The sequence below is a fragment of the Callospermophilus lateralis genome, unplaced genomic scaffold (assembly GCF_048772815.1).
Source record: "Callospermophilus lateralis isolate mCalLat2 unplaced genomic scaffold, mCalLat2.hap1 Scaffold_105, whole genome shotgun sequence".
NCBI lineage: Eukaryota > Metazoa > Chordata > Mammalia > Rodentia > Sciuridae > Callospermophilus > Callospermophilus lateralis.
The window spans coordinates 94312-117680 of record NW_027510702.1 but is presented as its reverse complement, the minus strand read 5'-3'; the positions used below and the strand labels follow the sequence as shown (position 1 = coordinate 117680).

General features: G+C 34.4%; 1 pseudogene; it reads right to left on the bottom strand.

Moving 5' to 3' along the window:
* Positions 1-1397: 1397 nt before the first annotated feature.
* On the bottom strand, positions 1398-21208 carry LOC143387956 (zinc finger and BTB domain-containing protein 41-like; annotated as a pseudogene).
* Between the last annotated feature and the right edge of the window lie 2161 nt (positions 21209-23369).

Genomic DNA, 23369 nt, shown 5'->3' with positions numbered 1-23369 from the left:
GTGCTTAAAACAATTGGGAGTGTAAACAAAATTAAAATGGAAAACTTTGAGAACTGCTATTTTCTAGTAGTTTACAGATAAATGACAAATCAATAATAAATCAACCCTGTCCAGTCTAATCCTCAAGCAATCCTACTAGGAAACATTATCCTAGTGTAAGTTTAAATTTACTTGAAAATATGGAAAGTGCATATCTTTAAAGATATTCTATAATTTCAATGTTTTTCCTCAAATTCAATCAGTGAGCTTTCATTGTTAACTGCTATTTCTTTTCTCCAAGTCCTCGACTTGTGTCTCATAAAAAAAATAAGAATCAAGGATAATTATAAACATTCCACTAATTATGAAAGCAAAAATAAAGATCTGGATTGTATGTGAATCTGTAAACAAGTAGTAGCTTCATTCAATTAAAGTAAAGTAGGTGCAAATTTTAGAATTTGTTTGGCATCTTTTCTAACGATTATACATGAAGTAAGCAGGTTCTTTATCCCACTTTCAATCTGTCAAAGTAAATGAAACTCAAAAATAGTGCATTCAATTGTGTCACTAATTAGTCATAACTGCTCCTTCATTAATGAGATGAAGATATATGCTATGACATATTGTTAATGTTCCTGAAATAAATGACAAAAAAAGTTCAAAAGGTTAACTTACCTTGGAGATATCTAGTTAAGGCTATCATATTTTTCATCTAACACATTTTTAACTTGTATAATTTAATGCATAGATCAATGTTTGCATTTATTATTCATAATAACTCAAGTAAAGGCAAACCCTGAATAGCTGGATTATCATTTCAATCCAACATTTCTTTTAACATGCTAATCTTATATAAATTAGCTTCTGGCTTTGAGTATGTCAAAAGTCTGAAGCATTATTATACCTGAAGTTATGAATAGATGGCAAGACATCACAAATATACCCAAGACTTTCTTATATATTCAAATTCTTAATTTCAATTAAAAATGTAGATAAAATAAGTTAGGATAAGAAATTATCAGTATACTTCTACACTCTTTCTTAAGGGTTCTTAACTTGTTTGTAAAATAGGGAAAGAAGAAAAGATATAAGGCTAAAGAATAAAACTCTCCACTGATGATTTAAAAAAAATCCCCATAATGTCAGTAGCTAATTCTGAAAAGTTCAAGAACCTATTAAAAATTAGCACTAACCATTAAAAAAATCACAAAAATGTTTACTTCAAATATTATGCCAAATTATGTCCAAATATTCATGTATTCAGTCAACAGAGTTACACTGTTTTCTTGATCTGAAACTGTTCTGAGGACTTGAGAAACTACAAAAAATGAAAAAATAGCAGCCCTACTAGCTTAAAAGCCACCAGGTTTTAGCTACCATTTAGCACATAACCATCATAAAGTCTGTGGAATGTTTACTCATGAATGATGCTCATTAGTAGAAATATTCTGAACAGCAGTAGTGTTATCAAGGCCTAGTAGTGTTCCAAGGTAAGACTGTTCTCTAGGATCTTGCATTTGTTCAGGTCGGACTGGATGAACTATATTTGCAGTTTGAGGAGTAAGAGTATATTTTTCCAGGAAAGCTAAATCAGCTGCACGTGGATAATCAGTTGACTGTGGCTGTGGTGACAGAATCTCATGAGAAGATGGTGGGAGTGTGGTAGTACCAGGTCACTCGGAGTATCAGGCATCTGAACTGGAACCAATGTTACTGGAATACACACTTCAGCAGATATATTCTGTAACATAGTCTTGGCTTCTGGTTGATAAACTTTGGGCTGGTCCATATATTGTTTTGTTTCTGTTTGAAAGATTTTATCATCAGATGAGTACTCTACCGGCAAGGACACAAGTTTTTCCTCAGAAGTACTGAGAGGATCATCAGGAGATTTTATCTCATGAACGTGGTCAATATGGTATTTCAACTTGTCTTTCCGCTTAAATGTTGCATTACAATGCTGACAGTTGAAAGGTCGGGCATCAGAATGAATAACCAGGTGTTTTGTTAAGGTTTTTTTAATTCTAAAAGATTGATTGCAAGTTTGACACTTGTATGGTTTTTCACCTGTATGAAAAAAATAAAATTAATTGTAAAGTGTACCCAATTGATAAAATGATAATTTAAATTGCAAGGTTTCCATCTGCATACTTGTAAGACCTTAATAAGAACAATCATATTAAAGTAAATGCTATCACAAAAAGGGATAGTATAGTAAAGTGATGAAAACAATTAGTTAAATATCAGAAAGATATGGGCTTGAGTTGTGGCTACACAACTTACTAGCCAAACCTTAAGCAAGCTAACAACTTCTACTAAGCCTAGTTTCCTCACCTGTAACATGAAATAATAATACCACCTAAATGGGAAACTGAAATAACACTGCTCAGCACTAATTATCATTTCTCACTTTATTCCCACTATAGCCTCCAAAAGTTTCGTTAAACTTATTTTCTTCTATCCAAGGAAGATAAAAATCATAACAGAAAATCTGATCAACTTTTTTCTTTGGATCAGAATGAGAAGTAGTCATAATCATCTCTAGCCCAAGGTCTAAATAAGAAAAGTTGACGGGAAAGAATTAGAAGGCTAGATCAGTTTTCAATTCCTGAGTCAAGGATCTCACACTATAGATTAATTTGCTTTTTTATATAAGGCATTAAAAATTTCTAGGTTAGCCAGTGTGATAGGCAGAATAACGGTCCCTCAAAGAGGTACACATTCTAATCCACAGAAGCTGTGAATACATTATATCACACAGTAAATGGAACTTTGCAGATATGATCAAGTTTAGGATCTAAAATGGACAGATTTATTGGATTATGGAGGTGAGTCCAATATAACTGAAAGAGTCTTAAGAACTGTCTGCTAACTGAAGAATAATGGGTGAGAGACAAGTGACAAGAGAACTCAGCCCCAAATTACTGGCTTTGAAAATGGAAGAAGGGAACCCGGCAGGACCCAGGACACTAAAAGTTGTAAAAGGCTCTTAGCTTGCCACCAACAAGAAAATTAGAACTTTGGTTCTAGCCCTGTAACTCCAAGAATTCTATTTTGCCAAGAACCTCAGGAATTGATAAATACATTTTTCCTAAGAGGCCTCAGAAAAAAATACAACCCTACCAACACCTAGATCTTAGCCCAATGAACTACAAGTTCATAAATACATATTGTTTAGGCTGCTAAATTTGTGGTAATTTATTACACCATCAATAGAAAATAAATACAGGCATGATAATATTGCAATATACAAAAGCAAATGAGATTACATATCTACTATTACAAATGAGATTACATATCTACTGTTACATGGGAGATATATATTTAGAAGTAGTTGGATACAATACCTTTATTTTGTTTATTTATTTTTATGTGGTGCTGAGGATCGAACCCAGGGCCTTGCATGCATTCTACCGCTGAGCCACAATCCCGCCCTTATACGGGTTTTTTTATCCTTATCTCCTTCAGCTCTCCATTTAAAACATAATCTATTCTTGTAGAAAATTAAAGAGAGAACTATCTTGGAGCTGAGAAACTATTTCAAATGATTACTCCTTAGGTATTATTGTTTAATATTTTGCAGCCCATTACACCACTGACAAACCACTGACAAAATTTATACAGATGGGGATGCTGGGAACCTGCTACCATTAGATTTCTACTTGGTTCTAGACTAACAGCATTACCAATGTTATTAGAACGAAAGTGAGACATGAAGTAATACACTATATAAAGAAGTAACATTTCTGAAAAGGAAGTGCTTTTTAACTATATATAGGATGCGCTGTCTCTGACATTTGATTTTACAGTTGAATGCCTAGAATTAGAGACAATGACAAAATTCATACTGCTTTGAGAGTGAGAAAGAAAAAAAAAAGCTTATACTGTTAAGATGTAAGAATTATAAGTTCTTTCTATAAATCCCTGACATCAATATATGACATGCAAGGAGCATTCTATGGTTGTCCTTGAAAATAAAAACACTAATACAGCAGCATAACACACACCACCAAAAAGCATAGATTTGATTTTTAAAGATAAAAACGTGAGTTTTAAGTGTTTTCCTTTGGCATTTTACTAGGCATAATGGCTTCTATGAGTGTCTTCATGAAAATGTTTTTATAAATACAAAGATTTTCTTCCTTCCTTCCTTCTTTTCTTTAACTTAAAGAGCCAATTAGTTCTAGTGTACAACTTTTAGAAAACTGGAACCTGATAGGCATATCCTTTGAGATATCTATTATCATTTTAAACAGATGTCATTTTCAATAGAAAAATAAATAAATTTGGGCTTATAAAAAGACAAAATCCATAAAGGAAATGTTGATGTTATGGAATGTATGAAATATATCTGGGTTGTATGAAGATACACAAGTAGCAAAAGCCAAAAAATAAGTACATGAACTTGATGAAAGGAGAAATATAGAATAAAAAATATTTTATAGTGAGATTTTCTAGAGTAAAATTATCTATTTAACAGCAATTAAACCAAGTTTTATGCCTCTGAGGAACATAAATGAGAGACATAAGCAACCAAAGAAAGGTACTTTTCAGGACCTATAGAAAGTAATCTATTCACACCAGAAAAAATAAAACAATACTCAAATAAATGCCAACTACTTCTCAGTTATAATTCTAACACATATGAGCCTTTAGAATTTAAAAATTCAACCCACAGGATCAACTATCTTTAGATTAAAATTTAGTACTTAAAATGTAATGAGGGGCATTTATTTCAGACTTGATAGTTTATATCATACCATGTTTCTTGCTGGAGTGAGGGGAAGACAAAAGCTCAAAAAACAAAACAAATCAAAACATAGCACAAAAAGCCTACTCTTTAAAGGTACCGAATGAAGCACAACCAAGTCAGCCAGAACCCATGGGCCCAAGGTTCTAGAGACACAGGAAGTATGGAGGTGCTTTCTTCTCTCTTCAGTGCGCTTTCAGATTCAGTTTATGGGAAAATGAGGTCAAATTGCAGCCTAGGGCTTGAGGAAATCTTACTGGAATAAGAAGACAAAAGTTGGAGCTTTGGACTATCAAGAACTTGAGGGTTCAGAAGCCTGGGCAGGGCAGGGAGGAAGAAGAAGAAGAATAGAAAAATGAACCAAAATATCTGCCAATTCCAAAGATGAACATTTCCTGAGTGAGACAGCTGGAGACCAGGGGCTGAGGGGCTAAAGGACTGAGTTTCTTCAGCAGTCCCAAGGGGTGCTGAGAGAGATTAGAATTCAGGACTCTTCAAAGTGAGAAAAGATACCATTCCTTCAGTAAAGACCCCAAAATATGATGAACTAGAAGACAGACCAGAAATAAAAAAAGAAATAAAGCAAGGTCATTTCATGCTCCATCTGCTGGTGAGAAGAATATTAAATCAGTGAAAAAACACATCTTCAAGAGCGTCTATAATTTTTAATTACAAAATCCAAAGTTCAATACAAAATTACCAGGCATGCCAGAAACAGGAACAGGTGATCAAATGGCAAGAGAAGAAAACATGGTGACAGATTTACCAAAAATTTCAAAGAGCTATATTTATAAGGCTAAGACATCAAAATCAATATGGTTAATATGTTCATGAAGATACAAAAAAGAAAATTTCACCAAGAATTGGAATGTGTAGAAAGGAAAGTTAGAAAAATTAAACAATTGAAGATAACAATTTGATAGGTAGATTTAACAGCAAACTGGATACCATAGAAGAAATGATTACTACCATGAAAGCTGTATCAATAGAAAATATCCAGATAAACGTATAAAGAGATATAGGATAAAAAAATAGCATGACAATGATATATGACAAAGTGAAATGGTCTAACATATGAATACTTGAATTCCCAGAGTATATAATAAAGCTATATTTAAAGAGAATGTGACTGAGAACCTTCCTAAAAAAAGAGACAGCAAGTTGTAGATGCAGTAAGTTCCACAAGCTTCACAAAATATAAGCAACAAAGTACAACAAAAAACACATGAAGTCATACTACAGTTGTTATGGTTTAAACACAAGGTTTTCCCAAAAAGCTCATGTGTAAGACAAAGCAATAAAGTACAAGAATTGGGTTATGAGAGCCTTAACCTAATCAGTACATTTATCCACATGAATGGCAGGGAGGGTGTGGCTGAAGGAGGTAAGTCACAGGAGGCATGCCTTTGGGTATGTATTTTGTCCCTGGTGTACAGAGTTCCCTCTGCTTCCTTGTTGCCATGTTCTGAGCTGTCTTCCACTGCCCTTCTCTTCCACCATAATGTTCTGCCTCATCTCAGGCCCCGTGCTATAGAGTTGGTCATCTATGGACTGAGAAATTTAAAAGTATGAGTCAAATAAACTGTGCTTTCTCTAATTGTTCTCATCAGGTCTTTTGGTCACATCAACAAAAAAAGCTGATTAATACAAGAGCAAAACTATTGAAAACCAAAGATAAAGAAGAATCTGTAAAAGCAAAACCAACTGGGAAACATTTCTTTCAAGTGATCAACAATAAAAATAACAGTAAAAATTTCAAAAAAGTCAAAGAAACTTGAAGAAGAGAGATGACATATTTAAAGTGCTATAAGAAAATAAATGCTAATGTCACTTTATAGCCAGAAAAACTATCCTCCTTAAGGTAAAAATAAAAACATTTTAGTTAAATAAAAGCTAAGAGAATATGGTGTTTCTCATGCAGAAGGAAAATAATTATAGATGCCAAAGATAATGTAAAAAGGAATGAACAGTAAAGGAAAAATATATGATCAAATCTAAAGAGAAAAAAATCAGAATATTAGAAAATATTTTAATGGCATTATAGTGAAAATATGAAATACAAAACTTGAAGAATGCAATGAATCAATTCATTATGTAGAGCTTTAAAAGACAGAGTAAAAAATACATTACCAATAATGGGAATGAAAAATGGTTATAACCAAAGATCCTATAATCATTAAAGAGATAAATAAAATACCCTGAATTCTTCCAAAAGATTTGGTATTTTAGATTATACAAATATCTTAAAGTCAAATAGACACTGAGTATCTGACAGCTCTATAACTATTAAAGAATCTTTAATTAGACTGGGGACATAGCTCAGTGGTAAAGTGTTTGACTAGCACACAGAAGACCTTGGATTTGATCCCCAACACTGCAAAAAATTAAAACCTTTCTCTAAATAAAATAAATAAACTCAGAGGGATTTACCACTGAATTCTTCTAAATATTGAGAGTATGATGCCAATTTTACACAAACTCCTCTACGTACTTCAAAAAAGATGTTATTATTTCCCATGTCATTTTTTTTTACCAGTCTCATTATAACAAAGCCTGAAAGGGACATTACAAGGAAAAAAATATAGGTAGTATCTCTCATGAACATAGAGAAAAAGGGAGAAAGAAAAAAAGAAAAGAAAGAAAAGGAGGAGAGAAATAAAAGCAAGTAAACAAACTGAATTCAGCTATACAGGGTAATACATCAGGAACAGGATGTTATATCGTGAATACAACGTGATGGAGGAACAGGGTAATATATCATTAACAGAGTAATAGAACGTGAATCAATCTGTGTTTATTCCAGAAACGTAAGGTTTGACATACAAAACTAAACATAACATCACATTACTAAACTTTAAAAGTCTATACAGATAGTTCAATAGAACATAATAGAATTGACAAACCACACATGTGATCACTTAATTTAAAACAAATGTATCAACAACACGCAGTGAGAATAGTCTTTCAGTATACAGTGGTAGCACATCTAGATAACTATATGCCAAAATGGGAATATTCATCCCTCCTTAATAACAACAAAAATTCAAGATGCGTAGATCTAAATATGAAGGTTACAATAAAGCTTCTAAGAAAGTGACATCCAAAGTTTCGATTACCTGGGGTCAGTTTGTCTTCATTATCTGAATTAAAGAAGTTTGTTTCTTTAAAGCTTTCAAACCAGCAGACTACTGCAGGAGCAGAGATCCACCCCAGACCTCCCACACCAGCCCGCAGGGGACCCAGGCTCTCAGTAGGCCTGGTCCACCCCTCCTGCAGCCACACCCGCCACAGGACTGTCCCTCCCAAACAGCAGACTACCAAGGGAGGTCAAGCCCAGAGGCCCAGATCCACCCACACCAGCTTACACAGGACCCAGATCCAGGATGCAGTAGCATTCAATAAGGGACACCAACAGGGTCTGGAAGCACAACATCAAGTGAGGTACAGACAATCTGCATGGGTACTATAAGAATATAGGAAAGAAAGTGTAATATCTCAGATCCACACTGCAAGAAAGGAAGACACATAGACAACATGAAAAAACAGGAAAGAAAAGTGCCCCCAAAAAACAAGGACACTATAATAAACAGAACCAGTGGACAGGAAAGTTGATGAAATGTCAGAGAAGGAGTTCAGAAGGTTCATAATTAAAATGATCTGTGAACTAAAGAATGACCTAAATGAGCAAATATATGCAAAAATTGATTACTCAAACAATGAATAAGAGAGCAAATATAGGAAGCAAAAGATTACTTCCAAAGAGAGATAGAGACTCTGAAAGAAAACCAATCAGAAATCCTTAAAATGAAGGATACAATAAATCAAATAAAAAAGTTAGAAAGCATAACCAACAGACTACATCACTTGGAAAAAAGAACGTCAGATAATGAAGACAAAGTATATAACCTGGAAAATAAAGTTGACCTCACAGTGAAGATAGTTAGAAACCATGAGCAGAATATCTTAAGAATTATGGGATAGCATCAAAAAACCAAAACTCAGAGTTACTGGGATAGAGGAAGGCACAGAGTTTCAAATCAAAGGAATGCACAATCTCTCTGAGATAATATCAGAAAATTTCCCAAGGATGAAGAATGAACTGGAAAACCAAATACAAGAGGCTTACAGGACACCAAATGTACAAAATTAAAACAAATCTACACCAAGGCACATTATAATGAAAATGTCTAGCATACAGAATAAGGATAGAATCTTAAAAGCTGTACGAGAGAGGAATCAGATCACATATAGGGGGAGACCAATTCATATCTCAGCAGATTTTTCAACCCAGACCCTCAAAGCCAGGAGATCATGGAACAACATATACCAAGCTCTGAAAGAAAAGGAATGCCAACCAAGAATCTTATATCCAGCAAAACTAAGCTTTAGATTTGATGATGAAATGAAAACCTTTTGTGATAAACAAAAGTTAAAAGAATTTACAACTAGAAAGCCTGTACTCTAGAACATCCTCAGCAAAATATTCCAAGAAGAGGAAATGAAAAACAATGATGAAAATCAGCAGAGGGAAGGATTACACTAAAGGAAAATCTAATCACAAGAGAAACCTAGTAAAGTCAAATGACAAAAACAAATAAAAATGGCTGGGAATACAAATCATGTCTAAATAATAACCCTGAATGTTAATGGCCTAAACTCACCAATCAAAACACATAGATGAGCAGATTGGATTAAAAACAACAACAACAACAATATGCTAGCTCCAAGAGATTCACCTCATAGAAAAAGACATCCACAGACTGAAAGTGAAGGGTTTGGAAAAAACATACAACTCACATGGACTGCAGAAGCAAGCAGGGATTTCCATCCTCATATCAAATAAAGTAGACTTCAAACTAAAGTCAATCAAAAAGGATAAAGAAGGACACTACATACTGCTCAAGGGAACCATACACCAACAAGACTTAACAATTATAAATATATATGCCCCAAACAATGGAGCATCTACATTCATCAAACAAATTCTTCTCAAGTTCAAGAGTCAAATAGACCACAACACAATAATTTTGGTGACTTTAACACACCTCTTTCATCATTAGATAAATCTTCCAAACAAAAGTTGAACAAAGAAACTACAGAATTCAATAATACAACCAATAACTTAGATTTAACTGACATATATAGAATATTTCATTCTTCAAACGAGTGAATACACTTTCTTCTCAGCAGCACATGGATCCTTCTCTAAAATAGATCACATACTATGCCACAAAGCAACTCTTAGCAAATATAAAAAAGTAGAGATACTACCCTGCATTCTATCAGATCATAATGGAATGAAATTAGAAATCAATGATAAAATAAGAAATAAAAGCCACTCCAACACCTGGAGACTAAATAATATGCTACTGAATGAACAATGGGTATCAGAAGACATCAAGGAGGAGATTAAAAAAAATTTTAGAGGTGAATGACAATACAGATACAACATATTGAAATCTCTGGGACATGATGAAAGCAGTTCTAAGAGAAAAGTTCATTGCATGGAGTTCATTCCTCTTTTTAAAAGAAGAAAAAGTCAATGAATAAATGACTTAACATTACATCTCAAAGCCCTAAGAAAAAAAGAACAAATCAACACCAAAAGCAGCAAAAGACAGGAAATAATTAAAATCAGAGTTGAAATCAATGAAATTGAAACAAAAGAAACGATTGAAAAAATTGACAGAACAAAAAGTTGGTTCTTTGAAAAAATAAATAAAATTGATAGACCCTCAGCCATGCTAACAAAGAGAAGGAGAAAACTAAATCACTAACATATGTGATGAAAAAGAAAATATCACAACAGACAATACAGAAATACAGAAGATAATTAGAAATTATTTTGAAAACTTGTACTCCAATAAAATAGAAAATATCGAAGGCATCTACAAATTTCTGGAGTCACATAATTTGCCTAAATTGAATCAGGATAATCAATTTCAAGTGACAAAATAGCAGATGCCATCAAAAGTCTAAAAAACCAAGAAAAACCCAGGGCTGGATGGATACACAGCCGAGTTCTACAAGATCTTTAAAGAAGAACTAATACCAATACTCTTCAATTTATTTCAGGAAATAGAAAAAGAGAGAGCACTTCCAAACTCATTCTATGAGGCAAATATCACCCTGATTCCAAAACCAGGCAAAGACACATCAAAGAAAGAAAACTTCAGATCAATATCTCTAATGAACATAGATGTAAAAATTCTCAATAAAATTCTGTCAAATCGAATATAAAAACATATCAAAAAGATCATGCACCACAATCAAGTGAGATTCATCCCAGGGATGCAAGGTTGGTTCAACATACGGAAATCAATAAATTTAATTCATCACATCAATTGACTTAAAGAAAAAAATTATAAGATCATCTCAATAGATGCATAAAAAGCATTTGATGAAATACAGTACCCCTTTATGTTCAAAACACTAGAAAAATTAGGGATAACAGGAACATATCTCAACATCATAAAGGTTATCTTTGTTAAACCCCAGGCCAATATCATTTGAAATGGAGAAAAATTGAAAGCATTCCCTCTAAAAACTGGAACAACACAGGGATGCTCTCTTTCACCACTTCTATTTAACATAGTTCTTGAAACACTGGCCAAGAGCAATTAGTGAAAGAAATTAAAGAGATAACACATAGGAAAAGTACTCAAATTGGCACTATTTGCTGATGATATGATTCTATAACTAGAAGACCCTAAAAGTTCCACCAGAAAACTTCTAAAACTAGTAAATGAATTCAGCAAAGTAGCAGGATATAAAATCAAAACCCATAAATCAAAGGCATTTCTGTATATCAGTGATAAATCCTCAGAAATGTAAATGTAGAAAACTACCCAATGTACAATAGCCTCAAAAAGAATAAAATACTTGGGAATCAACTTAATGAAAGAGATGAAAGATCTATACAATAAAAACCATAGAACCCTAAAGAAAGAAGTCAAAGAAGACCTTAGAAGATGGAAAGATCTACCTTACTCTTGGATAGGCAAAATTAATATTATCAAAATGACCATACTTCAAAAAGCAATATACAGATTTAATGCAATTCCGATCGAAATCCCAATGACATTCCTCATAGAAATAAAAAAGCAATCATGAAATTCATCTGGAAAAATAAGAGATCCAGAATAGCTAAAGCAATCTTTAGCAAGAAGAGTGAAGCAGGTGGCATCACTATACCAGACCTTAAACTACACTACAGAGCAATAGTAACAAAAACAACATGGTATTGGCACCAAAACAGACTGGTAGACCAATGGTACAGAACATAGAGACTAACCCACAAAAGTACAATTATCTTATATTAGACAAAGTTGCCAAAAATATGCACTGGGGAAAAGGTAGCCTCTTCAACAAATGGTGCTGGGAAAACTGGAAATCCATATGCACCAAATGAAATTAAACCCCTATCTCTTACCATGCATGAAACTCAACTCAAAATGGATCAAGGACTTAGGAATAAAACCAGAGACCCTGTGTCTAAAAGAAGAAAAAGTAGGCCCTAATCTCCATCATGTGAGCTTAGGTCCCAACTTCTTTAATACGATGCCTGTGACACTTCTTTTAAAATAATTAAAATCTAAAATCAATAAATGGGGTGGACTCAAACTAAAAAGTTTCTTCTCAGCAAAAGAAACAATCTGTGAGGTGATTAGAGAGCCTACATCTTGGTAGCAAATCTTTACCCTTCACGCATCAGATACAGCACTAATCTCTAGGTATATAAAGAACTCAAAAAGCTAACTACCAAAAAAAAACCAAATAATCCAATCAATAAATGGGCCAAGGACCTGAAGAGACACTTCCTCAGAAGATGATATACAATCAACCAACAAATATATGAAAAAAATGTTCATCATCACTAGCAACTAGAGAAATGCAACTCAAAACCACTCTAAGATTTCATCTCACTCCAGTCAGAATGGTAGCTTTTATGAAAACAAACACCAATAAGTGTTGGCTAGGATGTGGGGAAAAAGGTACATTCGTACACTGCTGGTGGGACTGTAAATTGGTGCAGCCAATATGGAAAGCAGTACAGAGACTTCTTGGAAAATTAAGAATGGAACCACCATTTAACCCAGCTATCCCTCTCTTCAGTCTGTACAAAAGAACTTAAAACGGCATACTACAGGGACACAGCCACATCAATGTTTATAGCAGCATAATTCACAATAGCTAAACTATGGAACAAACCTAGATGCCCTTCAATAGATTAATGGATAAAAAAAATGTGGCATATATACATGATAGAATATTACTTAGCAATAAAAGAGAATAAAATCATGGCATTTGCAGGTAAATGTTTTAGGTTAAAGAAGATAATGCTAAGTGAAGTTAGCCAATCTCCAAAAGCAAAAGCCGATGTTTTCTTTGCTATAAGGAGGTTGACTAATAGTGGGATAGGGAGAGGGAACATGGGAGAAACGGACGAACTCTAGATAGGGAGAGGGGTTGCAGGGGAAGAGAGGGTGTACGGGGTTATAAATGATGGTGGAATGTGATGATCATTATTATCAAAAGTATAAGTATAGGGCTGGGACTATGGCTCAGTGGTAGCGCACTTGCCTTGTATGTGTGAGGCACTGGGTTCGATTCTCAGCACCATATATAAATAAAGAAAATAAAGATCTATCAACAACTAAGGGAAAAATAAAAATTAAAAAAAATTTTTTTAAAAGTACATGTATAAAGACACGAATTGGTGTGAATACACTTTGTATACAACCAGAAATATGAAAAAATTGTGCTCTATATATGTAATAAGAATTGTAATGCATTCCACTGTCATATATAATTAAAAAAATAAATAAGTCATATTATAAAAAAAGTTTCTTAAAATAGAAAAGAACATAAATATAAAAAATTTTGAAAAGATACATGATGTCTTTAAAATTCAGAATCTTTGTTCATTGAAAGATACCATTACCAGGGATGGGTCTGTAGCTCAGTGGTAGAGTGGTTGCTTGGCAGGTATGAGGCACTGGGTTCGATCCTCAGCACCAATAAAAATAAATAAAAAAAATAAAAGTCTATAGACAACTGAAAAAAAAATTTTTTCAAAAGAAGAAAGATACCATTACTAAAGTGAAAAGATAAGTCATAGAGTAGAACAAGATATCTACAATATACACAATCAGCAACAGGCTAAAACAACTAATATAGAAGAACTCTTACAAATGAATTTAAAAAAAGATTTAAGAAAATGAGAAGAATTAATTATAATAGTGGATGCCCAAATGGCCAGCAAGCATATAAAATATGGGGAGGTTTGAATATCACTACTCATCACAAAAATGCAAATACAGGCTACTTTCAATTAGTGCTACATATCCATCAGGTGAACTAACACAAAATATGAAACATTGGTGAAAATGTGGAGCAACTAGAATTCTTACAGTGCTAGTGGTAGTACAAATTGACACGATTGTCTTAAAAACCTGTTTAGTAATGTCTATCCTTGTTGCCAGGAATTGCAGGGTCAGGTATAATACCAGAATAATTAATTTTTATGCATGTTTATGCAAAAATATGGACAAGACTGTTCAAAGAACTAAGCAATGCTTCCTTCACAGTAGAATGGACAAAATAAAGTAGGGTATATTAATATGAGAATAAAAATAAACCTCTCATAAAAGTATCTCACAGACATACTTTTGAGTGAAAGCCAGATCTTGAAAAAAAATGTTCTTATTATGTAATTCCATTTATATGAGGGTCAAACAGACACAACTGATTTTTATTGATATAAGTCAACATAGTCATTATCTCTGCAAGGAGGGGACAGGGAAGATGCCTCTGGGGTCCTGGCAGTATTCTACATGTTGATCTGAGGGGTGGCTACATTGACATGTTAATTATAAAAACTCAATGATCTGTCCATTAAGATTTGTACACTTTATATGCTACACTACAGCACAAAGATCTTATAAAGACAATTTACCTTGAACTTAAAAATATGAACCAAGGCTAAAATCTAATCCCAGATTTCTATCAGTTTATGGCAATTTTAACTAATGTATTACTGTTTCAACAAGACAACTGTTGAGGTAAATATATAATCACTACTCTGAGGATTACATAAGCAAAACATGTATGGATGAGAATAAGCCACATAGGAGAATAATTTTCCAAATTCTAAATAATGATATTCAAAAGTACTGAAGCTTTTAGAATACAGACTAGAAGACCACAATATTGCTTATTCACATAAACTCCAATATAATGAGTAGACATCTTAAAGAGGAAAATGATTTAACCAAGAACAAATATAGGCATATTTTACTCCTGAATAACCTCACCAAAGTATATATGAAGTACCCATTAAGTCTTACATGAATGTGTCCGAAAATGCATTTCCAGACTTGATTTTTCTTTAAAAATTTTCTTACAAACATCACATTGATGAAAGGTTGCTTTATATTTAAGAAAATAAAAATGTTTGCATTTTTCAATGTAATTTATACTAATAATGAAAATAAGTCCTAATTTTATAACTGTACATATAATTATCAAATGAATAAAGCATAGAACTCTACAGAAACATGAATACTTTTAAGTATGGAGCTTGTTGCTGGTTCTTATTCCTCCAGTTATATTCAAAAATCCATAAAAAGAAGCCTTTAGATTTTCAACTATTTTAAATCACGTTTTAATATCAGCTATTTAAATATACAAGAAAAAATTAATAGGACAAAAACAGATCAATAGTGGGCTAAAGGGAAGAGCAACTGAGTACAAAGGGTATAAATTCTGAGGTTATGGAAATAGTCTGTATTCTGATGGTAGTGATTATATGACTTACAGAACTATTCTCTAAAAAGAGAAAATTTTACTTTATGTAAATTAAAACATTAAAGAAACAAATACTGAGGCTGATTAGAAACTGCAGCAATCTCAAAATTCACATTCATCAAAAAGTTGACAATGCTCTCATCATTTCACTTCTTAATAAATATTTGATATTTGCACTTATAAATCAAATAAATTTCAAGGAATGAAATACTTGCCCCTCATTTTTATCATAGACATAAAACTATAAATTACCCAAAAGTTGACTTAGTGAGCAGCATACTATAGTGCCTAAGAGTATTTTTGAGTTAAATAATCTCAAATGTAAAATTTAATTGTGAGGACTAAGATATTTGCAAGAGTATTATTTAAGTCAAAGTCTATGTCTACCCCCTCTTACTCCTTCAATTCAGTGAAAATAAGTAGGAAAAAATATGCCTTGCTCAATTCTTTAAGATCTATAAAGAAGCTATGATAAACTAGAAAAAAAAACAGCTGATTAACCTATCCCTAATTAAACAAAAAGCTCTAACTCTTCCTCAATCAAGACTCAGCCTATGTAGTAATTATGAAAAATTTTACTTTTTCACTCACTTTTGCCATGCTTTCTCACCAAGGTGCACACTTTTGTAATGAACAGTGAGATGATCCCTATGACCAAAACATTTTCCACATTCTTCACATTGATGAGCCTTTTCACCTAAAAATAAAGTTCCAAATACTTTGATTATAGTATACATTTCAGTTTGTTTCCCCCCCCCCCCATAAATAAATGACCAAACAATAAGATCACATGTTAGGAAATAAACCAAGAAAGTAAAACCACCTATTATTCTGGGCTATTTCCTTTATATTATTTTCTTAAACATCTTTCCTAAGGGAATCTATATTTAATTTCACGAATGTAAATCCTTTATCCACTTGGAAAAGAAATTAATAGCCTTCTGCTGTAGATTTCAAATCTTACCTTTCAATGTAAAAGAGCAAAATAAATGAAATTACTTTAAAACCCAGGATATTTTTTAGTTGTTTATATAGTTATATATGTCTAGATGTGAACACCTCAAATGAACATACATTACATTGAAAAGAGGCTGTTTTACTATTTATAAAAAGGACCTGAACATTTTCAGATCTTTGTACTTTGCTTTTTTTTTAAAGAAAGAGTGAGAGAGAGTGAGAAAGAGCGAGAGAGAGAGAGAATTTTAATATTTATTTTTTAGTATTTGGCGGACACAACATCTTTGTCTGTATGTGGTGCTGAGGATCGAACCCGGGCCACACGCATGCCAGGCGAGCGCGCTACCGCTTCAGCCACATCTCCAGCCCCTGTACTTTGCTTTTGAAAGATTTTCATCTGTGGGATTTCTTACTTTTGCAATGAGCCAAAATGCAAATGTAATGAAAAATCCTAGGTGATTTCCTATTTTTACATTTAGCTACAAATGCTTGGTCTTTAAAAATCACTATCTCAGCTGGGTGTGGTAGCGCACATCTGTAATCCAGCGGCTAGGGAAGATGAGGCAGGAGGATCTTGAGTTCAAAGCCAGTCTTAGCAAAAGCAACTCAGCAAGAACCTGTTTATAAATAAAAATACAAAAAAAGCCTGGGGATGCAGCTCTGTGGTCAAGTGCCCTGGTTCAATCCCCAATAGTAAAAAACTATAAGAAACTAAAAATTACAAAAAATTGAAAATAACTGCAATCTGCCTCACTGATATGATTTAAGAAAATAACTACTATTTGTTGTATACTTTATATTTTAAATTATGCTTATTAGAATAATCACCTGTTCTACTATACTCTTAGAGATGGCTCTTTCCCATTATTGTGCTCACATAGTTGACTCTCTTAGAACTTCCTGAACATCAATCTAAGAGGAAAATATGAAAGAAATCCCCAGAATGTAAAAATTATAAATACAGTATAAAGATCTGAAATTGATCAGGATTATTAAAATACTCTTTTCCAAAGATGCTTTCAAAATTTAGTATAACATAAACAATTACAATCATTTTCCTTTAAAACACCAAAATTTTGTTAACTATTTCTCAAATACAATCAAAGTGGGAAATATTATCACAGTTTCTTCCATTAGGGATGTGACAATAGCAATAATTCCACATATCATCATGTTATGTAAATTCAAATTTTTTGAGAATTTGTTTAAAATTAAATTTTAAACTATACTTTGTAGTTACAAAGGGTGACCAAATATATGACTAAAATTTCAGGGAATGTCATAAAATTACTTCTCTTTTAGATACTTCTTTCAGAAAGGCTTTTAGAATCAGCATTAAAAAGGAGTAATCAATATACAACTAATTATTAAAACTACAGCTAATGTAAACATGATGTATTATGATGTTCTTTTTAGGTATTAAAAAATTCTGAAAATAGAAAAACAAAATATAGCCTACCTGAATGTATTTTTTTGTGCTTTGTAAGGTGGTCATGACGAATAAATGTTTATCCACATTCATCACACTCATATCTTTTGTCATCATGATGTATTCGTAAGTGAAGCCTATAAAGAAAAAAAAAGTGCAGACCACTGAAACAGATGACAAATACATGAAAATGAATACATAATGAAAAATGGGCTGTCTAACCAACCTCCTTCAGGTACTATTTGTCTTTTATCTGTGACTTTCAGAGCCTTTCTCAGTCTTCTGTTCATTGGCCCCAGGGTTCTATTCACCACTTCCAAAAAAGCATTTTAACATTTGCACATGCTTAAACCACTTTTGGATAATATTTCTTCCCAACATGTTAGATCTTAAATCTATTTCATTAATCCACCAAATATCTGGGGTTGTTATCTGACTGGCCAAGTCTTAGAAACATCGAAAGGAGGAATATTACAGGAATAGAATCAGACAAATGGAATAACTGTACAAGTGACTAAACACATGATAATAATAATAGCAAATAACACAGCAAATAACTGAAGATTAGTACTATTCCAGAAGACAAGTGATACCACTTATAAATTGATAGTTCAGAATTTATTGTATTATAAAAAAACTCAACATTATGAAAATTACACTTTACCACTCTTTGCACTAGTTGAGGAAAATGGAACTCCTTTTATAGTCATTCAAACACAGATTATAAAGGTTTTGATTATTAAAATTGATTTAACTTGAATCCTTCTATCCCTACAATCTATTATATATACATACAATGTGTGTGTGTATATATATATACACACACACACACTCTTATCTTTTGTCACATATATAGTATACACATATATATACACATTATATATATATATATATATATATATATATATATATACATATATATATATATCTCCTAGTAAAATGAAGAGCTCTCTCATTCAAGTTGACAAAATAAGTGTTGATTCTACCATAACTAAAATAAGTAATCTAACTGGACTGGATCTAAAGGAAAAAAAATCTGTCTAAATTTAAGAGAAAAATGATAAATGAAAGTGTAAACACTAAAGCCTTACCGCTAAAATTCTAGAAACCATTCATAAAATTAAAATGATACAAGCATTTCCAAAAAGCAGTTATATATCTAGAAAAACATTTTCATAAACTTCAAATGTGGTCAGAGATTCATTCATAAAATTGAGAATTCTAGAGTTTTAAACTTGCCATGTTTTTATACTAAAGATATTCTTGTATAATTAAGAATGAAGAAATAGAGCTGGGAACGTAACTCAATGATATAGCATTTGCCTAGCATGCTCAAAGCCCTGGATTGGACCCTTAGTACTGCAAACAAAAACATAAGCAAAAACAAACAAACAAACAAACAACACCAAATTTGAAACAAAAAGGTTCCAAATAAATTCTCATTCAAGGAAAAATAAATAAATATTAAAATAATAACTTAGTAAAACATTTAGTAAATTTGGCAATGAGGAAACATTTAATAATATTCTTTATAAATCCTTTAAAATGCAAATAAATATTAAAAATTGTAGAGAACAGAAAGCTTTTTATACAATTTTACATATGTTTAGAAATATTCAACAAAAAACATTATAAGAAATAAATAAAATGGAGATGTAATTGTATCTTACCTCACATAGGGAAAAATAGCTTTACTTACTTGTATGAGCTTCCATGACGAAAACTTTGTCCACAAATACTACAAAGATGAGGCTTTTCTCCACTATGGATTCTCAAATGTTCTTTCAAAGTAGTTCTGTGTTAAAAATACATAAATTTAAAGTTTTATTATATACCCAAGTATATACTACAAATTTCCAGAAAGATTAATAGAATAGTATACAAAGCCAGAGATATTATAGCAATTCTTTTTCCTACAATATTTTTACTCTCTACTGAACAGCAGTATACAAATATGCTTGTTATGTCTTTCTCATTAAAAATAAATTAAAAACACTGATTGTGGCATTCTTTGTTATTGGTTGCTTACAGATTTAACCGTATAACTTAAGCACACTTTGAAGAAGTGTAAGTAAAAAATGCTCAATTATCACTATTGAATTGGGTAAAACTTATGTGGATTTTAGTTCAGAAGGTTGAAAATATTTAAGGAATTCAGTTTATGAGTTTTTCCTTCCAAATGTGTGCTCATTACTTGTTAGATGTTTTAAGGCAAAGAAAACAATACAGGTGTTACTGACTTTCAGGTGGTGATGTATAAAAGGAACCTATATAAAGGATATAATTTTTCCTCTTCCTAAGTCTTCCAGTTCCACTGACCTGGATGGGCTAGTGTGTAACCATTACAACTCCAAGTAAACCACAAGCAGCAGTCCCTGAAATTCTAACATTCAGAATTTTCCCACATACTAATGTGCTAAGTAAACATGGACATGTTATTTACAAGAGGAAAGGAAATGAAAAGCAAGTGAGACTTGCAGGCTTTTAGCTGTCAATAGTAGTTTGTTTTTCAATTTCAGTCTCATTAAAAGGCTTAATATGAAATGGAAGTCAAGCTCCACCAGCAGATGGTGCACTTCTACAAGGACCACCAACACTTGACAAGTAACAGTTCCAGCATTGATTAAAATACCCCCCCCAAAAATCAGACCCCTACCTTCTAAGTAGTTATAGTAAAAAGATAGAATTATCTTTGTTTTTCTTTTGGCTTACTTTTTATTTTTACAGAAATACTATTAGTAGAAAAATTAATTTATGCCCAAACAATAGTCTATATTTTTTCTATCTATAAATGATTTTATATAATGTACTATAATGATTTTACTATACCTCCATCATATCCATCTATTGTTTTAAGAAAATGACATTTCTCACTGCTTTAGACTATGAAACTTTCACATCCTGAAGAGTGTATAAAATTTATATGTACTGTTTAAAATAGCATTAAGTACATGTGCAGATTAAGACTTAAAGCTTCTCCTTAATCTCATTTTTTACTCCCTCCTCAGAAATAATTATTCCCTTTTTGTTGTTGTTTTATTCTGAGGATAGCCCCAAAATAACATTTCTGTGGAAGAAATTAAATATCCTTAATTAACATTAGCATACAGAAGTTCTAAGAGAGTGAATAGAGGCAAGAAACCAGACCTCCTCTAGTATTCTGTTCTCCTAGTTAAAAGATAAAAATGCTAGCAAGTAATCTAACCAATGACAACCCTCAACAAGTCTTAGACCACACTAATACCAATATGGACTACACATTGCATATGTCACATATCTGACATTTTGGTATTTTCATGTACTATCCTCCTGTCAATGCCCTTTGCTTGTCTCCTATGTTAGAACTTTGTTTTCCTCTAGCCCTTGTCTTCACCTTTGTGAGATTATTCTTGCATTTTGGTAGTACACACTCTGTCTTAGTTCATGAGAAATAGAACATTAAAAGCTATTTTTTTAACACCATGAAAACGTGTCAAATTCTATTCTCAGATGCAAATGTTTTCTTTTAAGAACTGGAGGTTGGGATTATTTTTTTTCCAAACCACGACAGCCGCCTCGCGAGGGATCCTAGGGAATGTAGTTCTTCTTTGCCCGCCCGGGACCCAGTCATCCGGACTACATTTCCCATAGCACTCCGCGCGTATTTCCCTAAGTCTCGCGAGAATTCTGGCGCCATCCACCCGGCAAGCGGGTTCTTGCGTGGGCCGACGGGAGTTGTAGTCTTCTTCCAGAAGCCGCACCCGCCTGCGCCGGGGAGGGGGCAGAGGAGAGACTACAAGTCCCAGGTGTCGCGGCGTCGCTGTCCGCAGGGCGGGGGGGGGGGGGTACGAAAGAGGAACCCGGGGGCGCGGGGTGAGTGAAGGGCTGGGGCGGGAGGGGGCCGCAGGCCGGACAAAGACCTGGAGGTAGAGGTTGTTGCGGGCCGCCTGAGGCCCAGCGGACTCCCCCAGTGTCCGGCAGTCAGCCGCCGCCTCGCCCAGGAGCCGGGAGGAAGTGCGGTGGGCGCGCAGACGGACGCAGGGCCAGAGGGCTGCGAGGAGGCGCCCTGGAGCCGGCAGGGCGCGGGCTCGGAGGAGGCGGGGGCGGCCCTGGGTCCCGGGGCTGCCCAGTAGTGCGGTCAGCGACTCGGGTCTCCAGCTCTGTTGGTCCACTACGCCGAAGCGGCGTTCAGCGTGCAGCTTGGGCCGGGTATGGACGCGTTTCTTACTGCACGTCGGCAAATGCCCCCGCACCTCTTGGCTGAACTCTGAGCTGCAGAGCCCTGCAGATGTGAAGGTGTCAGACTTGTCCTTTTTGTTGCCGTTTGTCTTAGTGTTGTATACCGGGAAGGCAGAAGTGAGAGGGGCTTCTTCGCGTTTTTTTGTTTGTGTTGTTGGTTTTTGTGGTGCTGGGTATCGAACCCTGGGCCTCACACGTGCTAGGCCGTGGGAGCTCTGCTGAGCCCTACCGCTCCCCCCACGGTTTTCCTCTGGTGAAAACCTGGCAGACAGTGTTTGCTTGAAGGCCCAGCCTGGGCGGTCAAGGCTGGGAAGGAAGTTTCACAGCGCACCTCATTGTCCTGTTTTATTTCTTGCTAAGAGCTACTGACCAATAGTTTGTGTTGGGCCAGGATTAATGGCTACTTTATTTTTAGTAGCTCGTAGAAGGAAACGAGATCTGGATTTTATTTTCCTGACACATCCTGCTCCCAATATTCTTCCCAAAAGCCAAGTAAGCAAACATCTTGACAGGTAGTCACCTGAGCTATCTGGTCCATAGGTAGCATCCCTGTGTGCCAAAGGCACCTCCAGCCCCCCACCCCCTTCGTCCTGATTGTTCTCCCTGTTAACTTGGGTTTATCAGGTAGCTTGTTTAAAGAACAACCTCTTGCCACCGTATCACTGAGGTTTTGGCACCCTTAGTGTGGAGACACCCTGGATAGGCCCCAGGTCCAGCCCTGCTCTGGTGGCAGCAACACCAGAGGTCTAGAATTCTTTTTTTACAGTCCATCAGATGGCTGACAGCGCTTGTTCTCTGTCAAAGCACAAGATGGAATTTTAGATCAGGAGGGTTCCGAGCTTTCTGTTCTCTAGGGTCCTCTCCATCTCCCTGATCAGCAGATGGAGTGACTCACTAGAGTTGCAGGACCCAGAGAAGGGTCCCGTCATTCTCTGTCCTGGCTGACCTTAGAGGACAAGGGTCAAAATATTGGCTGCTTTTTCCTTGGCCCTTTTACTTCCTTGACTTTGGTCTCCAAGTTTTTGATTTTGAAACACCTAGCAAGCCTGTTTCACCAGTCAGATGGCCAAAGTTGTGACTTAGTCCTGAGTTCAGTTTCCTTTTTCTCAAAGTGGACCATGATGGAGCAACCAGTACTGTCCCCTAACTCTCCTGTAGTTGGCTGTCAACAAGTTCACCAGCACCATGAATCCTCATCATGGGAATGGGGTTCCTTGGAGAGCCAGG